Source organism: Coenobita brevimanus, chromosome 34 (assembly GCF_032717465.1).
Source record: "Coenobita brevimanus isolate Jiangsu-jjx chromosome 34, ASM3271746v2, whole genome shotgun sequence".
NCBI classification, from domain to species: domain Eukaryota; kingdom Metazoa; phylum Arthropoda; class Malacostraca; order Decapoda; family Coenobitidae; genus Coenobita; species Coenobita brevimanus.
Window position 1 is genome coordinate 14,726,830 of NC_136987.1, and position 21,563 is coordinate 14,748,392.

The following is a 21,563-nucleotide window of genomic DNA, read 5'->3' on the forward strand; positions in this document are numbered from 1 at the left end:
TTTTAATGTGTCGTTTGTAGTAAAAACTGCTACAAAGAAAAAACTCTTCGGTACTCCAGCACACACTATCCTTCGTACACTATCACCGACGTTTAATTGCCACGTAGCTTAATTGGTCTCAAATTATTAACTCTTTAAGTGCCTTGGGCTCCTATAAAACCAGTTGTGCTCGAGAAGGTCCCTGGCAACATTTATCTCTCGAAACTATTTATAGCTCCATTTTGTTAAGCACCTTTGTCTCGACTTTCGCTCTTGTTCCAAATTGGTATTGAATGTTTACTCCAAATAATGAAGTACCAGAATACGTCCCTGCCATAATGTTGAGGTTTTACCCGTGTGCATGTTCTATTGAGCTGCGTACTCGTTGGGAATATCCGGTTCTCACTTTAAATGACATCCAAAATGGAGATGAGGTCTTCTACAAAAGAAATGACAGTCATGAATGGCATGGTCCTGGAATATTAATAGGCAGAGATGGAAAACAGATTCTGGTGAGACACGGCGGTGTCTATGTGCGAGTGCACATGCGTCATCTAGCACGTGCTCCAGAACGAAATACTACAGTTGGAGACGGCGTCAGTAGTTATGAGAAGAACAGTGTAGTCCAAGAGGAGCCTAATGACGATTCTTCGCAAGTACTGAATGACTATCCACCAGATGATGAGTCGGAAAATGGTGCAATTCTGGATGATCAGCCTCCCACAGTTTCTCTTCCGGTTAAGGAGCCTTTCAAGGTTTCTGTTGGTCAACATATAAAGGGAATACATTCAAAAATTGGAGAGCTGGTGACTGTAAGGATTGTGAGTCGGGCGGGTAAAGCCACTGGAAAGTACAAACACTGCTACAATTTGAAGAGGGATTCTGATGGTAATACTGATTGGGTGGATCTGCAAAATGATTTTAGCACATGGGAAGTAGTTGATGATGAAGCAGAGATGCTTGTTCTTTTCAACTCTGAGGATGTATTATGCGCCAAGGAAAAAGAAATTACAAACTGGCAGAATAATGACGTATATGAGGAAGTAGATGATCTTGGACAAGATGCCATAACAGTTCGATGGCTTGTGACGGAAAAAATGAAAAACGAGAAGCCGATTGTTAAAGCCAGGGGATTTGAGGAAAACACAGTGCATCTCCAGAAAGACTCTCCTACATGCTCAAAAGAGGCTGTGCGTTTGGCACTTTCTTTTGTCTTCACCAATCAATGGGATTGCCACGCTATGGACGTGAAAGCTGCTTATCTGCAAGGTAACGACATTGAGCGAGTTGTTCGTTTACGTCCTCTGCCTGAATATGCAAACGGTAAGCTGTGGAGATTAAGGAAAACGGTTTACGGCCTTTGTGATGCTGCTAGGCATTGGTACCTGCGTGTTAAAGATCAGTTGTTGAGTCTCAGAGCTAAAGTGTCATCACTGGATTCAGCACTGTTCTCTTGGCGTAATAGTGGCATTATATGAAATTATGTCGATGATTTCCTTTGGGCTGGTACACGTGAGTTCGAGCAGCAAGTGATAAATCATTTGAGCCAAATATTCCTCATTGGCAGTTCAGAATCAAAAGCTTTCAAATACGTTGGTCTAAATGTCATCTCCAACAGCGATGGTAGCCTAACGCTTGACCAGTTCCAGTACGTTTCGTCTTTGAAACCAGTCACGCTGAGCAGACATCGTGCAACAGTAATATCAGGAGAGCTGTCTGAGTCTGAGAAAACTGAGTACCGAGCATTAATTGGGCAACACAATTGGACTGCCACACACACTCGACCAGATATTGCCTTTGATGTGTATGAGTTGAGCATGACTAGCAAGCGAGCTACTATAGCAGATTTGCTTAGGCTCAACAAGGTGATCATAAGGGTGAAGACTGACAACATGAAGCTATACATTCCAAGAATGGGGCCACTCGATGAATGTTATATAGAGTGCTTTTCAGATGCCTCTTTTACCAACCTTGTAGGCAATGGGTCTCAGGGAGGCTTTGCGATCTTCCTACGAGATGCTAGTGAGGCGAGATGTCCCTTATTCTGGCAGACTAGAAAGATTAGGCGGGTCGTCAAATCTACTTTATCTGCTGAAACATTGGCGCTGCTTGAATGTGCTGAAACTGATGTATATCTCGCCAACATACTGCGTGAGGTTTCTGGATGTGGAGATTTCAAGATCAAGTGTTTCGTCGATAACAAGAGGCTGGTGGATGCCCTTTACTCCTGTAGGAGTGCAGAAGACAGAAGATTGCGCATTGATATTGCTGTATTACAAGATGTGTTCGAGCGAGAGGAGATTGATGAAGTGTCTTGGGTGGATACATCACAACAACTGGCTGACTGTCTCACCAAGAAAGGTGCCTCCACCGAGCGGCTGCGTGCAGCAGTCAGCCGGGACTAGAAGGATTATAATACGTCAAGGGACACCACATATCTGTATGTGGTTACAGACTGGGTCTTAATGGTGCTTAAACAAAAGTCTATGTATTGGATACATAATGTGTATAGGACGCCAATAATCCATTCAGTTTTGGCCTTGGGATCTTTCATCAAATTAAGAAGAGAGGACGAGAGTGTCAGTGCATGTTGCTGTTAATGTGTGTGTGCGCATGCACTTGTTACGTTCTGAGTGGTGACGTCATCGGAAGGGTCTTGTGGAATGCAGGCGGAGCCCGTTCACTTGGAAGTGTGAGGCCGGTGAGTTCGGTTGTTTCACATTCCAATATATATATATATATATATATATATATATATATATAATTACAGAGAGAGAGAGAGCGGGGGGGGGGGGTAAGCAGATACATATTTATCTCGATTTATTTACCGTCTCTGTATGTTTAAGGTACTTTTATGTTTTTACTTGCCGTTGTATATATATAAATATATATATATATATATATATATATATATATATATATATATATATATATATATATATATATATATATATATATATATAATGTGTGGTGGGTAGTAACTGCACCCAAACTAAATCTTTACCTCAGTAACAAGCTTCTATTCATCCCGTGTGCCGCCAAATTTCCCTAAATAACGATGTTGCTTAACTTCAGACATGCTCACGACGCTAACAAAAGATTATTCCATCCAGCCATGCTCCATTTACATAATCAGGTGAATTCTGCATTGAATTTATTGCAAACCCAATCAACCCTGAACCAGCAATTGCACAACGGATAAACTAAATTTTATATACAAAACAGAGCAACAGCCACTACTGTTTTCGACTTGGTAACTTCCTGACAGAAATTTCGCTGGTTTCTCCCTACTTCAGCCAAATTGCTGCCTTTGAATCTTTCATTCGTTGTTTTTATTCTTGTTGTCTGCGGCTGGTTTCATTCAGTTAAAAAAGTGTTCCAATTGAAAGGGTTATTTATAAACTGCATTAATCCCTTAAATGTACAGACTTTTCCTTAGCTTGTATAAAAATTGTCAAACTTAACAAGAATAATTAGCAGGACGTCATTATGCTAATGTCAATTCAGTGAGGACGGGAAACCACTTCTTAGCTGAATAAAATCATCTGAAGGTAGAACGATCAGAATAGGCAAAATATATTACGATAGAGAAAGACAACTACTGGCTTTGATCCCTTCATTCTTTGTTTTCATTCTTGCTGCCTTCTGAAGATTTGTGCTTCATTCACACGGGACTTATCTTGGAAAGATCATATTGCATCTCTTGTAAAATCTGCTTCCAAGAGATTAGATGTGCTAAGCCGACTCCGTGCCTTCTTTACCTCTGCACAGTTGTTGACTTTATACACGGGTTTTATTTGCCCCTGTGAAGAGTACAACTCTCATGTGTGGAGAGGTTCCCCACATACAACTCTTCTCAATAGGGTGGAGTCAGAGGCTTTTCGTCTCATCAACTCTCCTCTTACTGGCTCTCTTCAACCTCTGTCTCTTCGCTGCACTGTTACCTCTTTATCTCTTTACTTTCGCCACTCCAATGGTCACTGCTCCTCTGAACTGTCTGCTTGCATCCCTCCACCTCTATGACGGGCGCTTAGCACCCATCTAGCAGCAAACGCTCATCCCTTTTCTGTCCAACTCTCTAATGCAAGAGTTAACCATTACTCCCAGTCCTTCATTTATGCAACAGTTCAACTCTGTAACTGCCTCCCTCTGTCTGTATTTCCTACTTCCTATGATTTCCAGTCTTTCAAACGCAGTGTGTCCAGGCATCTCTAAATGAATGGAACTTGAATTTGGCTCTCTTTTTTATTGTTTTTTTTTTCTTGGAAAGAACGTTTTGTGGGCTCACCCTTTGGTTCCTTTTTCCTGGCATAAAAAAAGAGAGAAGACCTTTCCGACTGAACGGAGCCATCTGTCCCTGTACCTTAAAACGTTTCTGTTAGGATGAATTAAAACGTCTGGAGTTAGCAGATAAAGGCGCATTATAAGATTGTTTATATAAGGGAAAAAAACAGTAAGCAGAGTTATTTCACACTTTCTTTGAGGTATATTTCAGTCTGTAAACCATTTCAGCCCTTATTGTTTTTATTACCATTTCCAGGTGATTTTATTCAGCTTAGATTATTACATTTTGAACCTGTGTAGGTAGTTCTCATTGTCCGAAACTGAATGTCCAAAAAATCTAATATCACTTTGTCACATGGTTATGCCTGTGAGAGGTGACAGTCACGTCGGCAAGATCTGGCAGTCTCACACAAAGCCGGGTATAAAAAGAATAAATGAGGTTGCAGGGGACAGACAGAACTGGGAGCCACTTACCTACCCGCCCACTCATGCATCAACCCACACATCCACCTATCCACTCAGCAGATCCCCCCAGCCCACCGACCCCGGCCATCCACCCTGCCAACCCACAAATGCCACCCACGGAACTCACCTAACTATGCCGCTCACCACATCCATCCACTCACCAACCCACCCTGAACCCATCCAGCCATGCAGTTCACCAACCCAACCACCCACCCAGAACACCCTAACCACGCAATCGTCTCATCCACCCTGGTGACACACCATGCCCACATTCCGATGACCCATCGCCCATTGGCGACCCACTCTGGCCACACATTCCGATGACCCATCTTACCCACCGGCCCGGGCCACCCACCCTACACACCCACGAAAGCCATCCACTCTGCTCAAACAATGCCATCCATCATATCCACCCATCCAACCTTCCTGCAGTACCCACCCACCTCTTCCTGAATACTCGCCCACCCTGTTCACTTTCCCACCCTGTATATCCATCCAACCTCTCCACCCACTCCTCCCACCGACTCATCCGCCCATCCACATGCCCAACCATTCTTAACCAATCCCATTCACCCTTCTCATCCCACTCACCAAATCGAACTCTACTCAACCACCAAACTCATCCCATCCCAATTGTAACTTACCTACCTCTGCCTGACAACCCTCCAATCCAGTCACTCACCCACCTAGTTCATCCCACGCATCCACTCATCAGCTCATCGACAACCCAACCCAAGCCACTCCACACTTATCTTGCAAACATAATATTGCATCTCTTGTAAAATCTGCTTCCAAGAGATTAGGTGTTCTAAATCGACTGTGTACCTTCTTTACCGCTGCACAGTTGTTGACTTTATACATGGGTTTTATTTACCCTTGTGTAGAGTGCTACTCTCATATGTGTGGAGGCTTCCCACATACAGCTCTTCTCAATAGGGTGGAGTCAGGGGCTTTCCGTCTCATTAACTCTCCTTCTATTACTGGCTCCCTTCAACCTCTGTCTCTTCGCCGCACTGTTGCATCTTTATCTCTTTTCTATCGATATTTCAATGGTCACTGCTCCTCTGAACTGCTTGCATCCTTCCACCTGTACGACGGGTGCATAGCACCCGTCTAGCAACAGACTCTCATCCCCTTTCTGTCTAACTCTCTAATGCATGAGTTACCCTTACTTGCAGTCCTTCATCTATGGAACAGGTCAACTCTGGAACTGTCTCTCTCTGTCTGTATTTCCTACTTCCTATGATCTCCAGTCTTTCAAACGTAATATGTCCAGGCATATCTAAATGATGGAATTTGGCTCTGTTTTGTATTGTTTATGTTTTTTTCTTGCAAGGAAAGGTTTGCGGGTTCCTGGGCATTGGTTCTTCTTCCTTGCCTATTAAAAAAAAAAAAAAACAGTACCAGCCATCATGCCCACCCACCCAGGTGATGTATCTAACCACCTAACTCACTAATCCAACCTCATCCGTCCCTCCCATTCCATCACACACACACACACACACACACACACACACACACACACGCATGTACAGACACACAAATATCTTTCTCGTGTGTGTGTGTGTGAGTGTGTGTGTGTGTGTGTGTGTGTGTGTGTGTGTGTGTGTGTATATATATATATATATATATATATATATATATATATATATATATATATATATATATATATATATATATATATATATATATATATATATATATATATATATATATATATATATATATATATGTATATATATATATATATATATATATATATATATATATATATATACATATATATGTTGTTTATCATGGTACTTGAAGCCCTTTCACGTGACTTTAGAAACGGACTCCCGTGGGAGTTGTTGTATGCTGATGATTTGGTGTTGATTGCAGAGAAAGAAAGGGAGGCAGAGGAAAGGTTTAGGAAGTGGAGAGATGGTATGGGGCACAAGGGTTTAAGGGTAAATGCAGATAAAACAAAAGTGATGATATCTAGGTTGGTGGCGGTACTGTCAAAACGAGGGAGAGTGGCCACGTGCAGTTTGCCACAAGGGCGTGGGAAGTAATTTCATCATGTGCGGTGTGTGTGATAAATGGGTGTATAAGAAATGTAGTGGTATCAGAGGTAGACTGCGAGATAATGCTGATTTTATGTGTATGGCGTGTCGGGGTGAGCAGGTGGAGATTGTCAGACGTGAAAGGATTGAACTTGCTGGTGAATCTCTTGAGTGTGTGGAAGAGTTTTGTTATTTGGGAGACATGTTGTGTGCTGGAGGTGGGGCTGGAGCTAGCTCTGTGGCTAGGGTGAGAAGTGATTGGAAGAAGTTCAGGGAGCACTTGCCTCTCCTGACATTGAGAGGACTCTCCCTACGTGCTAAGGGGTCTTTGTATGCAGCATATGTTAGGAGTAAAATGCTGTATGGTAGTGAGACCTGGACAGTGAAGGAGGAAGATATTCGCCGGCTCAGACGTACAGAAATGACAATGATTAGGTGGATGTGCAGTGCGTCCCTGCGTTCAAGGCATGGAGGGGCTGGGTTTACGATGGAAGAGTTGAGAGGTAGGATGGGACTGGAGTGTATTGGTGTTGTGATGAGGAGAGGTAGACTGAGATGGTTTGGACATGTGGAGAGAATGGGGGATGATAAATGGGTGAGGAAGGTGAGAAGTGTTACTAATGGGGGTGGGGTTAGGAGGGGTAGACCGAGAAAGACATGGGATGAGGTCATTAAGTGTGACCTCAGGGTTAAAGGCCTGAACAGGGAGGCTGCAATGGATCGTGCAGCGTGGAGAGCCGCCATTAGGTGACCAAGGCAGACACATGCAAGCATGTTGGAGCCTTTAAAAACGAAAACGAAAACTATATATATATATATATATATATATATATATATATATATGTGTGTGTGTGTGTGTGTGTGTGTGTTTGTGTCTGCTCGAGGTTTCTATGTGAATGCTTGTGTTTGTGCGTGTGCGTTTGTCTTACTGTCTCTGTTTTTTTTTGTGTGTACTCTCTGTCTATCTGTCTCTGTCTCTGTTTTTGTCTATATCTGTCTGTCTGTCTGTCTGTCTGTCTCTGTCTCTGTCTCTCTCTCTCTCTCTTTGAGTGTGTGTGTGTGTGTGTGTGTGTGTGTGTGTGTGTGTTGGAGTCAATTGGTTGGGTGTGAGGGGCGGATGAGGTTGCATTGGTGAGTTACGGGGTTTGGTGTATCGCCTGGGTGGGTGGGCATTATGGCTGGTACGGTTGATTGGGTTGGGTGTGTGGAGTGGTCTGGGATGGGTTAGAGGGGTAGATGCGTTGATGAATGGATGCGTGGGGTGAACTAGGTGGGTGAGTGACTGGACTGGAGGGTGGTCGGGCAATGGTAGTTAAGTTGCATTTGGATGGGATGAGTTTGGTGGATGAGTGGAGTTCGATTTGGTGAGTGGGATGAGGAGGGTTAATGGGACTGGTTAAGAAGGGTGGTTGGGCATGTGGATGGGCGGATGAGTTGGTGTGAGGAGCGGGTGGAGAGGTTGAGCGGTTACCACGATGAATGGGTGGGCAGGGAGAGTGAGTATTCAGGGAGAGGTGGGTTAGGTGGGTGGGTACTGTGGGAAGGTTGGGTGAGTGGATGTGATCGATGGTGTTGTTGGATAAGCAGAGTGGGAGGATTTCACGGGTGGGGAGGGTGGGTGGCTGGGCCGGTAGGTAAGATTGGCCGTTGGAATATGTGGGCAAAGTGGGTCGCCAGGGTGAGTTAGGTCGCCAGGGTGGCAGAGATTGCGTGGCCGGGGTGCTCTGGGTGGGTGGTTGGGTTGGTGGATTGTGTGGCTGGGTGGGTTCAGGGTGGGTAGTAGAGTGGGTGGATGTGTTGGGTGGCATTTCAAGTGAGCTCGGTGGGTGGCATTCGTGCGTGCCCAGGGTAAATGGCCGGGATCGGTAGGCTGGGTAGATCTCCCAGGTGGCTGGGGAGGATGAGTAACTGGGGTGGGGTCGGTTGGTTGTGCTGGAACAGCTGAGTGGATAGGTGGATGAGTGAGTAGATTGATGAGTGGGTGGGTGGATATATGGCTCCCTAAACGACAAGGCAGAAGAGGAATTTATATGGCCAGTAGTCATTACCTCCGTCAATGAAGTTGGAGGAGGTTATGTATTCAACTATGCTTGTCTCTTTCCACGCGATGTCTCCAAAACTTCTCTATGAATTTCATTGGAATCTGCGGAATGGTGGGCCATGGGCCAAGAAAGAATTTCTTTAATTTTGGGGCGGTTCCGGATCCGGATCCGAATCCTATGTAGCCTGCTTCCAAAAGTTCTCATTGAATTTCAATGAAATTTTGTGAAAGGGTGGGCCATGAGCCAAGAAAGAATTTAATACATTTGGGGGTGGATCCGGATCCTGTGTCCCGCACAATATCTCCAAAAGTTCTCAGTGAATTCCAATGTAATTTTGTGCAGGAGTGGGCCATGGGTAAAGGAACAACTGATTAAATCTTGGGGTGGATCCGGATCCTACATATTCCACAGAATGACTCCGCAGATCCGGATCTAACTAAAGGTGGGTCTATGCACGCAATGATAAATTTAATAGTAAGATAAATATTAAACTAACAATACACGTGAAAAGTCGTGAGAGTGTGGGAAGTTTCAGATCTGTGAACTAGCAGCCTAACAAATCATTGCTTTTGTGGGGGTAAGGAAAGGGAGTTGGGGATGTGGACGTGTGCAGTTAACCTGCCCTAGAGTGGAAAGGTACCCTGTTCCATTATTAGTGTCCGTGTCTGTACATGCATTATTGAAAACTGTAACAGACCACATTGGCTGAAGGGATGCAGTGCTCATGCAGTTATCATTCGGACAACCTTAGCGTGCGTTCGGACTGAGAGCGGGCAGGAGGGGGCACGTAAGAGGTGGGGTAGGCTGAAAGTCTGAGTGTCCGAACTAGGAGCGAGACTGCCCTGGGATTGAAGGATGTTGTCATGGCAACTTCATCTCGCCACCCTTTGCAACTGGAGGCGGCACGATACATTGCACTTGAAAAAAATTAGAATTGACAAAGAGCATCCAGAAGTACAAACTGTTTCTTAAAAGAGAGAAGCCTTGGCCTAGACAGGGCTGAAACTACCAAAGAAGTGTTTAATTACTATTTATCGAGAGCCAGATTCGTTGGATGCGTTTGTAATTTGGAAAAATTTATAACAATGAATAAAACCTTAAAGTTTATGACAAAATATTACATATCACTAAATATGTATGCATCCTAAAGTACAACATGACTATTGAAGGAGTAGGTGCAACAGCGTCTCCAGTCGGTGATGTGAAAGAAATTCCTGGAAATGTGCAGTTTTCTAATTCAGCATCAAAAAGTTACACAAGAATGACGAAAAATGTAAGAGATAATTTCCGAGTACTTCTATGTAGATGGAGGCTTAATACCCTGGCAAAGTCACATAATTTTAGTTTATTACCAATACCAAGTGTTATGCAGTAGGTTTATATTTTACTGATGCAGTTTTCAGCAAAAAATCGTCAGCATCTCTCACAGATATTATGTTTTTATTTGGACCGTAAATATAGAAATTCCCTCCCCAAAAGTACTATCATTAGCTGAGTACTCGTATGTGTATGTATATCAAAATAAACTGACCAGACATCTTTATATTTTCCTGCAATCCTCTTCCACTGTTGTGAAATAAGTGTTCTGTCACTGTGCATCCACGTAGTACATGGTGGTAAGTGAAACCACAATACTAAGCTAATCGATCCATATCGCCCGCGCAGATTGAAGGAATAAAAGTTAACTGTCAGCTCTGCCTGTGTGAACCCGAAAGGGCACGCAATTGTGTCGCAACAGCTGGCAGTGGGGCGACTCGTGTACGTTCCAGTGACTTACAGTCACCTAGCTCAATCTGATCTCAGTCGACCCCACCTGCCTGCTCTCAGTCCAGATACACTCTTTGACCCTTTTGGTTGATGTCTTGTGACCCAAAAGGTAACCATTCATTTAATTAAAAATTCGAACATAAATTGTGCACCACCCATCAGAAAATGTATAAGCTATTGCAAGCTATGCATTGTTATTCATATTGTCTGAAAGTGCTGAATAATTCTAATTCTAATTTCTTTGTGGGAATTGTTATCTATGGTTCGTAATGAATATGTATAAAAAAACGAAGACAGTGACGTAACTACAGAAAAAAATAAAAATTAATACATTTTATATTTTGTAAAATGCACAATGAAGTATTAGTATCCATACTACGATGACTTTCCTGTTTGTTTTTAAGCCTTGCTACCCGTGGATGATTTATTGCACTAAGGAAAGTTTTTTTTTCCTAGATTAGAGAAATGAGTATAGTCGTCTGGAAGTATAAATTTAAGTTATATTTCTTTCGACCTTTTTTTTTATCACAAGCTCCATGGATGAGTTAAAATTACGGTAGCGGGAGATGAGCGCGCGCGCGCGCACCCCCCCCCCTCACAAATAAGTCTTACAATTCTCTTTGATAGAACAGATCCGTTTGAAATATTATTGATATACCGTAAACACCTATTATGAATTTTCTTTCCCAGTGTTCTAAGCTTGTTATCATGTCTCTATTAGTCCATAATACTAGATCTGTTCCAGGACCAGACCTTCTTCTCGGAGGGAGAGTGAAAACCAGAAATGACTATTTCCTATGCTGACAAAGTAAAAGTCGGAAAGGAGGGTCTGTAGGAAGAATGATGCATATAAAAACTAAAGATTTCCTATTGGCTATCTGCTTGTGTCAGAGTCTGTACATATCACTGGTAAAAAGAAATTAGTGCCAACATATGCAAACAAATGATAGGACATACAACGAACTCCCACTTCTAATGTGAGTCACTTCGTAGTCTTGGACCCAAGATTTGAGGATCAGGCATCACGAAATGGCTGTGGTATTTCCTGAGCCACGGCAGCTATTCATACTCGTATATGGTGCTTAAATTCTGTAGCTTCGACACATGTTTCCATTCACTAAACATGCTTCACACAATACAGAAACTCTGAAGCATGATTCAAGTAATAAAGTTATACCTCACCTTTGAATTATTCTCAGCATAACATTCAACATCAAAAACATGCCATACGTAAAATGGACATGCATCACCCAATCTAAGCATGCCTTTCACAGTGTAAACACGTTTCACAAAATACAGAGCATTTGAAATCCACTTCACATAATCTAGAGCCTCTGAAATATGCCTCACACGATCTACACGTGCCTTTCTCCAAGCATGCATCATAATATTTAAACATGCCTCATACAGTCAAAAGAATTTAAACATATACTCGATTGCTTCCGCAACATACATCGCACACCCTTGAACCTTGAAATGACCCCATACACTAAATGCTTTGAAACATCTCACACACCCTTGATCCATGAAAACCTCACGCACACATGTCCCACACAATCTAAATCCTTAAAACTTCTCAGACACTAAAGCCTTTGAAAAATATCTCACACACACCTGAACCCCATAAACATAACTTAGACACTCCAGACCCTTGAAAACATCTCATGCATTACAGTTTCTTAAGCATATATCACACAATGTAGACTCTCTTAAACATATCTCGCATACTCTCGAGTTCCTTACACATGGTTCACATACTCTAAAGCCTTTGAAGCACACCTAATAAAACATAAAGATTCTGAAACATATATTAAATGATCTGGGGCTTTTAAGACGTGCTTGAATGTGAAGAGCCTTTGAAACATATCTCAAACAGTCTATACTGTCTTTGGAACATTTTTTTTTTTTTTTTGAATAACAGAACGGAGGAAGGAAAAAAATGGAGAAAAAAAAATAATCCATACACTAGACTACTGGTGTCCTCTATTCATAAAATATTTGTAACAGTTAGACTTGAACAGTTATGGGTTGAAATTTGGAGGAAAACAACTCTGGGGAAGCGAGTTCCAGAGAGATGCAGTTCGGGGAATGAAAGAATTCTGATAGGCAGAAGTTCTGCAATATGGTTGAGTGACATTCCAGTCATGAGCGCTACCAGATGCCCGTGTAGCACGAGGGAAGGCATGGAGAGGTGGCACCATGGACGCAACTTCGTCTGAGCATTTGCCAAAAAAATATCTGTAAAATAATGCAAGGGAGGCAACATTCTTTCTTACTTGCAGGGGAGGTAGTTTATATGTAATGGCAGGGTTGTTAATGATTCTAACAGCTTTATTCTGAATTTTGTCTAGTTGTCTTAATGCAACCTCTCCACAACCATTCCACAAGGGTGAGCAATATTCAAGCTGTGTGGCACAGACCCTATTTTTTTTTTTTTTTTAACTTTTCTGTCACAATCTGTAACTTCTGAAACATGGATCTTAGTCCAGACAATGGAAAGATGCCTCATCTAACTCCGGGAATAAGTTGACGTAAGTATGTAGCTAGCAATAACATTTATATATGACATTTTATACTTTTAATAAACTTTAGATAATTAAACCCTTGACCACAGAGACGTCATATTATATATATATCCCTGCTCGACTACTTGATTTATCAATCGTGAGCAATAAGATAGTATAACTTCCTGCAAGGCGCCCCATACCACTGCGCGGAACTAGCCTGTGTGTGTGTGTGTGTGTGTGTGTGTGTGTGTGTGTGTGCGAGCGCGCGCCTTAACTCCTATGCTATTTGATGGATTTGAATGAATCTTCCTTGGTGAGTCTGTCTGGTTACTACGAAGGTCTTCCACTATACAGGTATAGTTTTCCAACCACGTTTTAAGGGGTCAGCCCCCTTCACTAAATATAAAATTCTGAGAAATGCTGAAAGAAAGGCAAATATGATTTTGATAGCTTAGCAATAGATAGATAGAGAGATCATCTGTTGTACTATGGAATCTCATCTTCCATTCAATATTTGGGAAGTGTGCATCCTTCAGTGACTTTTTGGGGGAGGGGGACAGCCACCTCCCAGTAATGAAACAGTCAGAAACTACGGAAAGTGTTTTGAAAAAGTGCACACCAGTTCCTGCCAAACCATTCAGTCTATGTATGCAAAATTCTTCATTCCTTAATTCTTGGAAACAAGCCAATATCCACTCAGTTCTCAAAAAAGGAAGTTTCTCTGACTCCTCTGATTACAGACCAATAGCTATCACATCTTCTCTTGGTAAAGTATTTGAGATTGTAATTAATAAGCACATTGTTAAACATCTTGAATCCAATAACTGTATTAGCAACAGGCAGTACAGTTTTCGCCACGACATATCCACTGTTGATATACTCAGTCTCGTGACTCATACTGCATTATCCCTCAGTCAATTGACCAACATGGAGAAACCCATGCAGTAGTCCTTGATATTTCTAAAGCTTTTGACAGACTCTGACACCATTCCCTGCTATTCAAACTCCCTTGCTATGGCCTATCATCTCTTGAACCCCTGATTTCCTCATATCTCAGCGACAGAAATATAAAAGTAAATGTAGATTATATATATTCCATTTTCTTTTCGATTAACCCGCCCCGTCCCGGAGACGTGAATTCACGTCCTCACATGATGTGCACTCATATCCCGGAGACGTAAATTAATGCGGCAACATTGCAAGGTCCCTAATTTGCACAATTTTCAATTTTCGCGAGTGATTTCGCGAGTGATTTTTGGTACGTATACACGGGACACCTTCCTCTATTCCTCTACAAGATGCCAAGCAGGGACAATGCCTTACACCGCATAACCTCTCCCCCCCCCCTGCACGCCATTGTCTCGGCAATTCACCTGTTACCAGTGACCTGGCCAATAAAGACATTCAGGGCCAGATTGTCACCAATCGATGACAATGTGGAGGACAAAGTTTACATAGCATTAGAGAAAGAAACAGTCAGAAATGATGATCAGGTAATGTGGGAAAAAAAGGTCATGAATGGTGATGAGTTAGTGAGTGAAACAATGCTTATAATGCTTATATTACTGTTTAAAAAAACAATATACTCTTGTACTACATATAAATTCGTACCAAGTAAATAAATAAATACTGTTTATGAGTGGATAAAATAGTTACCCTCCCATAGAACTCGTTTTCTTTGGTGCCAGCCTGTTAGAAAACCCAGTCAGGTAAGGAGGTACTCATACCAGTATCGAGTTTTTTAAACCTCAGGTGAGTGATTTCTTTATGAATTTTCGATGTTTCTCACCAAAAGCGAATGTTTGAGCCTAAAAAAAAAGGTCCAAAAATGTCGGGACTGGGGCATACCACTGCCCAGAAAACGTCGGGATGGGGCGGGTTAATGCTGGTGTGCCACAAGGATCAGTTCTGGCTGCAGCCCTGTTCCTAATTCATATTAACTTATCTGTCACCCATAATCCCGTTCACTGAAATGCAGATGACTATTCACTCCACAGTTCATTTACATTAAATCACCCAGTCACAAAGTTTAATATCTCTAACTTACAACTCACTATAGAGCTAAAACAACAGGACAAGATGCAGAACAAGCTGCTAGAGCAAGACGCAGTGCCAAGGCACAGTAAACTCGTCCCCAGCAGTCATTTTAGTGCTGATGTATAACCACAACAGGATATCTAGTCAAAGATGTCACATTTCAAATTTGGAATAAATTGGGTGAAAATTGACAATTTTGTGCCAATTTGAAATTTTAGGCCCAACCCACTGGGCATTGACCCGCTACCACCAACTGGGGGGTGATGCCCTGATTTAATTAGGCATGTTTTAGGATGCAAATTTAAAAGATGCACCTTTAGGTTTTGGTTTCATATCGATATGACGAATTTGAAAGCAGTTATGGCGAAAAAACGATTTTATCCGTTTTTTGTTTTTTTTGTTTTTTTTGTTGGGCCTATAGCCCGGGGCTTGGCCCAGTTTGGCCCAAAAATTAATCAGGTGATCAGATGATCATATCCCATCATCCTTGTAATTCTAGTCGCAATCACACCAGTAATTTACGCGTAAAGTTGTTGAGACAGACAGAAAGTGACAAACAGACCAACCGAGTGAGAACGATACCCGTCCCCGGGCCTCTCCTGAGTGGAGACAGGAAATTACTGATAAACCTGCCATTACAAATGAACAGTCTCCCCTACCAGTAAGGAGAAACATTGCCTCCCTTGCATTATTTTACAGATACTTTTATGGGATATGCTTAGACGAAGTTGCATCCACTGTACCACCTCTCCACGCCTTCCCCTGTGCTGCATGGGCATCTGGTAGTGCTCATGCCTGGACTGTCACACTGCAATACTGCAGGACTTCTGCCTATCAGAATTCTTTATTCTCCAAACTGCATCTCTTTGGAATTTGCATCCCCATAATTGTTTCCCCCCAAACTTAGGCTTGCGGCTTTTCGAGTCCAACTGTTACATTTAATTTTTTTTTTTCTTTTAATGAATGAAGGACACCTATAATCTGGTATATGAAATATTCTTTTTAATCACTTATTTTTCTTCATTGTTCACATTATTAAAAAAAATGGATTTCAATGGAATTTATCTGGTCGGTTCACCTGGTTCCTTGATACTGTCGTCTACTATATAAAAATTTCCACTATTTTTTACGGCGGTCAGCCCCCTCCAAAACTTAAAAAGGAAACAAAATAGGAGTGGCCGTTGTGTGTACATATGCAGCAACACTTCTTACTCTTGTGTTTGTGGACATGAATCCTCTGAACTTTCTATTCTCAGGCTTCAGCTACTCTGTCATCCTTAGACTAAGTATATCTGTGTAAGGCGATATCAGTGATCAACACCACCTTTAGTTCTCCTCTCCGTTCACTGATTAACCTGGCAATCAAGCCTACATCTTTTCTGTCTTATAATACCTTGAGAGGTTGGTACAACAACCTTCCCGTATCCCTGACGCCTCGGAGATAGTTCCGACATTCCTGATATTTTCCTCCTAACTAATCCTTCTGCTTACTCTGTTCATTTTTTATCTCTGTTCGGTTCCTCTGATCACAAATTCTTTAAAGCACTTTTCCTGTCAACCTATCCGATTGCCAAAATGGTTCCTTCAGGGATGCTCCCATAGCGATCTTCTCACCTTCTTTCCAAACTCCTGTTCATACTCCTATCGAGACTTCGGCGAAAAATTTGCCATTGTACTTGACAACTCAAAGGCTTTCGATCGAGTCTGGCTTAAATATTTAGTTTACAAACTGCCTTCTTACAGTTTCTGTCCTTCTATCTATGCATTCATTTCTAACTTCCTTCCTGATCATTCACTAGGTGCTCTTGTAGACAGCCACATAACTTCCCCTAGAGTTATCAACGGTGGTATTCCTCAGGGTTCTGCTCTATAACTAACTCTCTTCTATTCATCAACGACCTTCTAAACTGTATATCTAACACTAATCACTCGTATACCGATGACTCAACCCTTCGCCTTTCCATTCACTCCCACAGCGTTCATCACAGCTTCTTCAACAAACACGGGATGAGGCTATGATACAAGAAGTATCTAATCTGGATCATCTCTCTCACTGGAGTAAAAGTAACATTGCTTTTAATGCATCCAAAACTCAGTTCCTATATCCATCGACCCGCCAAAACTTCACATGAATACTTTTTCATTTTTAACAACATTCAAGTGAATCCCACATTATTTCTGAACATACCTGGGGTTTCAGTCACTCAGGATTGATAATGGAAAGGTCATACTATCTCACTTTCAAAATCAAGATTCCAAGAGATTAGCCTAGGTGAATTAAACCAAATCTGGGCATTCTTTACCCCCGTTCAGCTGTTTACTTTATATATGGGGTTTATTCGCCCCTGTATAGAGTACAGTTCTCATGTGAGGGGGGAGGGTGCTCCCCAGCTACAGCTCTTGTCAACAAGATGTAGTCAAAGTTTTTTTGTGTCATTAACTCCCTTTTTCTTATTGACTCCCTTCAGCCACTGTCTCTTTGCAACGCTGTTGCATCTTTATATCATTTCTATCACTACTTCAGTACTCACTGCTCATCTGAACACCCTGTTTGCATCTCTCTTCTATTACGGCGGGCGCATAGCGCCCACGAGCTGGCAAACTCTCTCACCTTTTCTGTCCCACAATCTAATGCAAGCTTTAACCAATACTCCCAGCCCTTCATATATGCAACAGGTCTACTATGAAACAGTCTTCCCCTGTCTTTCCCTCTGCCAATGACCTCCAGTCTCTTACATGCAATTTATCAAGGCATCACGAAATGAACGGATCTTGAATTTGGCTATCTTAATTGTTTTCTTTAAGGAAACAGTCCAGCAGGCTTCTAGTCTTGGGTTCCATCTTCAGTTAATAATAAAAAAAAAAATAAGTTGCTTTGATTTCTTAGTACATGTTGTAGAACTGGCTGCCATATGCTGAGTACTACTATTACTACTATTACTACTACTACTTCTCTTCATTCACACATGCCACCATCATTACAATCATGGCTTTTGTATCGGAAAACTAGTTTCTTTATGGTGCAGTATTAATATATATATATATATATATATATATATATATATATATATATATATATATATATATATATATATATATATATATCATTCATATCGCAGGATTGCTTACGCAGTTCTCCATTTTTTTTTTCCTGAATGCACAGGAATAAATGGCACATCCCCTTTCTGAGCTCTGGGAAAGCTATCATAAGGAGGAAATTAATGGAGACTGGCATTATTCACTGACAGAGGGGTTTCCCAAAACGTACGAAATATAGAACAGTTGGAAATACCACGAGTATAAGTGAAAAAGGAGGTAACTATAACAGAAAGTTTAAGATCATCTTAACCCACCGTGTGCCAGTGCCGTTTTAAAACGGTCTGACATAACTGTGCGACCAGTGCCAATGCTGTTTTAAAACGGTCTAAAATAAAAAACTTCACTGTGACCGCATTTTTCAAGATTCGCGGGTAACAACTGGCAGGCATGTAAGGTAACTGCTCCTCTACCATTCCCCAGGCTGTCAAGGCCATACACTCACTCACTCCCCCCTCTCACGCTCACTCTGCCTCACTCTGCCTGTGTGCCTCACCCAGTGCTGTACATAGTGAAGGCATTTTGTAAATATTTTCATGTAAGTGTAAGTTGTAAATATTTTCTTGTAAGTGCCAGGACTGTACATAATGAAGTCAGGTTGTACCTATCTTCAAGTAAGTGTAAGATAATGCACTCACAGTGTGAAAGACACGCAAATTGTGATAGATGCTGAAGTAATAAGTAATCAGAAAAGTGTACAGAACATTGCTATACCTTCCCAGCATAAATACCTGAGTATACCTTACATAGAAAACGGCTTTCTCTCATGTATGTAGTGAGCGTGAGAGAGCGACTATACCTGTATATGAGTATACCGGACTGAATAAAACCCATTTCTGAGCCTTGGTCAGCAATTTAATGGCAAAATTCGTTGTTTCCATATCAAAATCTATCATTTTAGCCAAAAAAAAAAAAAAAGGTCGAAAAATGGCCGGCACTGGGGTGACCCATAGGGCTAAAAATAGCCAGCACGCAGCGGGTTAACCATACAGTATATACGCAGTCTGATCGAGAAGTATCTGACCTTCAGCTGTAAAAAAATAAAAATAAAATAAAATAAAAAACTTACTGAGTTCAGACTTTAATCCCATTCAAAGAAGGCCCCATGGGACTCAAGACACATAGCCCAGCGATCCAACCATCGCTGGAAACATTTTGTAAAGTCAGTGTTTCAGATCGTCAACAAGATCTTTGTCGCATTTAGCTTTATCTCATTTGTCTCCTGAAATCTCTAACCCTTAAGCAGCATCTGCAGATTAGGAAACAGCCAAAAATTGCAGGGAGCCATGTCAGGAGAGCAGAGACGTTGCCAGACTTGTGTGATCCTGTGTCTGGCCCAATAATTTTGGATGAGCTGGAATGAGTGGACTAGAGCATTGTCGTGGTAGAGCTGCCACTGTCTCCCACAACTCTCGTCTCTTACGATACAGTTGCATTCCACAGGCGACAAAGAACTCCAAGGTAGTATTCTTTATTGACTGTTTGGCCATCTTGAACGTACTGGTTATGAACAACACCCTGGTAGTCGAAAAAAAGAAATGTCAGCATAAGCAACACCTTGCTCCAAATCTGTCATGCCTTGTTTGGCTATAGCTTCATCGCCAAAAGCCTGTTGAATCATCTGAGATTTCAGATTGCATGTTGCCAAGTTTCGGAAAAAATATGATGCAATAACGTTGCTCAATTAGCTCACTCATCACAAAACAAAACGAAAATGCAATTAGCAAGAAGATCACATGCTCAAACACAAGCTGCTTTTAGGCAACTGGGCTAGGCAACAGCGCTGAACATATTCGAACATGCCCATAATGATTCAAGATCATGCTACACTAAGTCGCATCCCTTCCTCCTACTGGTTTACGAGAAGAAAAACGTGGTTGGATACTTCTCAATTAGATCTTGTATTTGCTTTTTGGTTTCTAACCGATTGGGAACTTTTTCTTAATGGATTGCGAACCACAGCTCAGGCTGGGTAACATCGCATTGCGAGTCACAGCTCATGCTGTGCTGGCCGTGCATCACCGTAAACAACTCGACCCCTATGCAAACTTACGCATGGCGCTATGCAAAGACGGAGAGAGGGAGATTTTTTCTTTTCACCAGATGATGTTCTGGATGTTTATCTTCAAGTTTATAATAAACAAAAACAAAAAAAATATTTTTTTTTCATTTTTCACTATTTCCCTACGTAAACTTAGGCATGGCCCTAAGCAAAGACGGAGAGAGAGAGATTTTTTCTTTTCACCAGATGATGCCCTGGATGTTTATCTTCAAGTTTATATTAAACGAAATAAACTTTTTTTTCGTTTTTTTGTGCACCACGGGGTGGGATGAAAAAAAAAAAAAAAAAGGTAATTTTGCAATCCACGGGTTAATGCAAATCATAAAATGAAAAGTAACCATAAATGATAAACAAAAACTTAAGGACTTGTTAAACCTTCTCCCCACCAAATAATTGCACGTAACCGATCACATAAAAACAAGTTTTGATATTTTGATTCTGAATAGAAACAATAATTAAAGATTTCACGCAAGTTATCCTAAGCTTCTGGTTATGAATTATGGCATAGAAGATTTCGAATTTTTTGCAGGATTAAAAACTTCAGTCAAGTGTGTGTGTGTGTGTGTGTGTGTGTGTGTGTGTGTGTGTGTGTGTGTGTGTGTGTGTGTGTGTGTAATTACAACAGACACAGATACCGACAAGTCAAATAAATGTTTTGTGAAAACTGACGAGAAAAACAGAATTTCGTGGCCAGTGAGACGAGAAACAGATTCTTTTGTACATCGTGTACGAGAATACGCTTGGTAGGTTTTCTGCGGTGTTTACTCTGGCTTAAAAATAGTGCAGAGTGCACTGGGGAGTTAGAAGCAGTGGAACCATGCCCAGTTCGACGATAACCACAGTCCTGCTTTTAAAAATTGAACAAAAGATAAAACAAGATGAAGGAAATAAATGATATCACTGTGAAAAAGAAGCCAAGGTTCTCCTAACCCTTTCACCACGATTTTTATTCTTTTCTGAGTACTGACAGACTTTCTTCTATCTATCTATCTATTGCCAGACGCCTCAATCCCGTTCGGGATGGCCACAAACAAATCGCCTCCACGTTGCACTGCCCCCCCCCCCATTTCACTGCCCTGCTCCCAACTCACACCCCCTTCTCTTATATACCTCTCCACCCCATCCCTCCATCTCATCCTCGGCCTCCCCCTCCCTCTTCCCCCTCTGCCTCACTCACATACACTCTCTTCGTCAGTCTTTCACCCTCCATCCTCTCCACATGGCCAAACCACCTTAGTGTATTCCTCCTAACGCTTCCTATCACATTCACATCCACACC